The following is a 4,779-nucleotide window of genomic DNA, read 5'->3' on the forward strand; positions in this document are numbered from 1 at the left end:
AGGGCATTGCACGGTCATTTGAGTTCTGCGGCTTGTGCCCGCATCACCAGAGTACAAGGCTGACTCGCTTTGTTAATTTGGCCTGCCGGTGTGGCCGTGCGGTTCTAGGCGATTCAGTCTGGAACCTCGTGACCGCTAGGGTCGCAAGTTCGAATCCTGCCTCGGGCACGGATGTGTGTGATATCCTTAGGTTACTTAGGTTCAATTAGTTCTACTAATTAGTTCTACGTTCTAGGCGACTGATGACCTCAGAAGGTAAGTCGTATAGTGCTCAGAACCATTTTTTTTTGTTAATTTGTGTTGTTTCGAATCAGTCATACGGTCACCTGACGTTTAGACACTTGCAGAAACGGCAGCTATTTGTGAGTATGAGGAACATTGTTTCAAAACGTATTAAATGCAACCGCTATCAAAATACGTTTTTATGCGTTTTCATGCTGTTGAGGCAGATCGGGTCAGTTCGTATTTTTTCCCATAGTAATTAGTGCTGAAAAATGTGGACCAGATCAAATCCTATTACGTACACTGCAGCCTACTGTTAAAACAGTATTACGCTCAAGACATATTTACGAGCCTGCGTGATTACTCTGATTTGCTGGAAATCTTGATCTTTGTCGTTTACATTACTGTGCACTATCGATCACCATGGAAGGCTATTTACCCATGGGAGAGTAATCGAAAGGAAGTAACAAAGGAAGCTCTGTAAATGATAACATCTGAAGTACCTTACAAATGATCATTTTCAATGAAATTTGTAATGTCAGTGCTTTGGAGTGACATTTGTATGAGAAAGATTGCATAAATGCATTTTTTTATACGTTGATTGAGCTTTACTGTCTGCATTTATAACGTAAGAAGGAGTATTTCACTTTAGGTACTTGAAGCGAGATCCACATTTAAGTAATTTTGAGCCGACTTGTACCCAGAAAGATGGTAAATTCAAGAGTGGAAGCATCCTAGTATTGCATCTGGTGAAAGCAAAAATTAAATCTTACATTATACCGACCAAAGGTGAACAAGATCGCAGACTCAGTTATACAATGAAAGCTACATCTTCGAAACCACGGAGAACTGGAAAGCATTACGGAGAAGAGAGCAGTCGAAATTCCATTGTTGTGTCGTATGAGGTAGTTACAGTGTTGTTTATAATACTGTTAGTAAAGCGTTAAATCGTTATGCTGTTTTATAGACGTCATTATCATTCTTCAGTAAATAGGTGAGTAATTCATTGTTGTAGAACAATAAGAGTCAGTCATCTGATCCTTTTCTTGCACAAGGAAGACCGTCACGCATCGATAAACCGTCAACAACGTGTCAATAACTATATTGTCTTACGTGACGGCCTGGGTCCAACAATGAAATCAATAAAAAAAAATTGAACGTTTAAACTATATTATGCGAAAGTACGATTGGATCAAAACGCATTTGGTTCAATGAATTGGTTCAAACCACATGAAGTGCAGTTTGAAAATTAAAATGGCACACTCGTACATTGCGAAATGATTCCAGTTTTGGACTCTAATCTAAATAAATAGGCCCTCCCGTCGAGAAATCTGAGGTATTTCATTTGCTTAGGAAGCTTAAGTTTTTTCTATTTCCTGTAAAATTATGATCTGTGCACTTAATATGATATGAAACGATACTCCTCATATGAGCAGACTTTCAGAGAGTAAACACGTTTTCAGGTGTCACAAACTTTTAAAATCCTATGTATTAGACTTTAGCTTCTTTTACCATAGTATTGGGTCGCTTTTATTTGTTATTTTGTCGCCCTGGCACCTTTGGACTAAAATACACTCGCTCATGGAACGATTCAGTATAATAATGATTTAATAGCTTCTAAGTATTAAAATTATCAATACTGAAATATCTCCGGAAGACATATGAATGTTCATTTTGGTGAATTACTCGTTACATCGCTTAAGTTAGAATGAATTACTTCAGGATCGAATTAGCAATGGGTCGTTTACGTGTGTAAGAGGAATAGAGTCCTTTGTCATGTTGAGTATTCATCGAGCAGTCGCTGCTGAAAAGGAACGACTGGAAGTTGAGAACGGTGAAACTCACGCACTGTTCCACCATTAACAGTCTCAGCCTAAGCTGGAATCAAGGAAATATTCCCCCTCTGTAAGGCAAGATTTTCATTGTGGAAATGTAAATTTCAAGAGTGCATAGAGCAGTATGAAGTTCGCCTGGCTGATTACAAAGAGGACTGGTTTCAATGGGGCTTAGCCACAGCTTAGCTCTTTGGGATTTACACCAGGAGACAGCCATTGCGAGTATGGACAAGAACAAACAGTCAGCCATAGATGTAAATGCCCTCTCTGGCCTTCTTATGCTCAGAATAGTATTTACTGCTTGCCAATGACGATGCTCCAGTGTTCTTCAGTTTGGAGAAATGTTATTTTCTTGTAGATTTGGCCAAGATCTATGTCTTCTTACTTTATTGTTTCGTAATCTACGTACACATAAATGTGATTTTTGTGTAATCATAAATATATATTTAACTGAATTTGCCACGGTACAGAATGTCACATTGTGCTCAGGGAAAATTTGGGAACATTATCAGTTTATACATAATCATAATATGTAGCGTCTGTCATTACAAGATACCGATGGTGTATTGTCATGCGTTATTTACTATGCAGTATCTCAATTAAAAGAGAAAAAGGTTCAGTCTAGGTTTGGTACTACATACTGAGTAAGTGATGCAAGTATTTGTTACTTATAATTTCTAACGAACAATATGTACTGTATGAGTATGTTAAAACTTTTATGCCACATTTTATCAAGACCAGTAGGTGGGGTTTTAAGTGATATAGCGTACAGCCTTCATACTTCATTTATAAATTAGAACTATCCCTTTTTAGGACATATTACTTAGAACACAGCAATGTAAAGTATCAAAGTATTATGAACCAAAGTGAATATATTTCTGAGATGCTACAGAACTCATTTTGACACCGTATTTTGAATCTGTAACTGTGAAATGATTCTAGCAGTCACTGTCAGTCTTCTCATTTCTGTATCATTGATTAGTTGTTGATAATGTGAGATGAAATGTAACTCAATACTAAATACTGTGCCAGAGTATGAGCATAATACATGTAAATATAAATATTTCACACACTATATGGGAATGTGAATTAGTTTCATATTCTATACTCATTCATTACCAGTGACTGTCATAATTTATTTTGAGTGTCTGCTATACATTTCCTGTTATCACTGCTGTCATAGGGTATATGTTACACCCAAAAGAGAAAAAACAGCTTGGTACAGATTCAGAGATAAGCATTCTTATAGTCTTGTACGTAACTCCATTTTACAGCAGTCTTCATTTATAGATATGGTATATTCTTTCTGAGGCACTTTATAACTTAAGTATTGAACTTTTTGAAGTAGGCATAGTATGCAGCAACCAATAAAGCAACAATGATGGAATAACACAAAGTGTCTCTAATTATTTTTGTTAAATAATTAATGGCTATGTTTTAAAATTAAATGAATTATTTTTCTTTTCTGCTTTATCAACAGTCTTAAAATTAGTCATTATCCTCATTAATGTTTTCAGAGTAAGGTATAACTGATATTACTGAATATTGACTTTCAGTCTCTGTTAATTTCTTGTAGTAGCTCATTTACTACTTAATAAATTGTATATTAGGTATTATTCAGTTTTTTCACAGTTTTGTTGTGGTATACCATTGGTTCACATTTTACGCTGCCTGAATAGAGCGAAATCAGTATTGGTAAACAATGAATACTATCCATTGTGCAACTATAACACATTTGGACATATAATACAACCAGTATTGACGTTTCCATTTATCTAATACAATGTATCATTAGATCACTCAATACTGCTATTACTGTTATTTGTCAATAAATTAAAATAATAGCTAGAGAATCTCACACCATGTTACAACTACATGTACCATAATGGCTAAAGTGCAGATATTGAATGTTTGGTAACTAATTACAAGCAGCAAGGGAAACATCTGAAGAGCAAGAAAGGTACCTGGCTGTTCAGCATAATGTCTTTAATTGGTTTGGAAGAGTTCCATAGAAAGAAACAGTACAAGGAACTGTCTGAGACTGTTATACATATGTGTACATCTTATGCAAATCCTAGTAACTTTTCGAAACTGCATGGTTTCATTTTTTGTGGTAGTTTTGGTGATGGTGGTTTTAAGTTTTGGGTGGTGGTGCTTTAGGTGGTATCGGTTTTCCTTTTGGTTTTAGTGATAGTGGTGGTGGTGGTGGTAGTGGTGGTGGCGGTGCTGGTTTTAGTGGTCTTAATGGTTTACTTACAGGTTGCACATCATATAAGCCAGAGGAGGACGGGAACGTAAATTTTGGGATGTTACTTCCAGAATTCGCATATGTTAGTCTTCCAAGATGTTTCCCTTTGTATTCTTCTCCTTTCGCAGGGAGTGATTTATGCCCTCATTTTATGATCCATCGTAAGGGCAGGTATTTCCAGAATATGGACTTCCTGGTGGACTCTCCTCTAGTGGGCTTAGTGGGTTACGTACAGGGTTCACGTTATATGAGCCAAAGGGAGGTGAGAGCGTAAATTTTGGCTGTTTTCCTCCTTTCCCAGAAGATGATTTGTGCCCTTTATTACATGACGCATTGAAACGGCAGCTATTTTCAGAATTTGGACCTCCTGGTGGAGTACCCTTTTGAGGTTGTGAACCATAAGGAGATGGAAATGGATGTTTCCCTGTCATTTTTCCTCTTTTCTCAGAAGGCGATATGCGCCCTTTATTATGT

Source organism: Schistocerca piceifrons, chromosome 3 (genome assembly GCF_021461385.2).
Source record: "Schistocerca piceifrons isolate TAMUIC-IGC-003096 chromosome 3, iqSchPice1.1, whole genome shotgun sequence".
NCBI lineage: Eukaryota > Metazoa > Arthropoda > Insecta > Orthoptera > Acrididae > Schistocerca > Schistocerca piceifrons.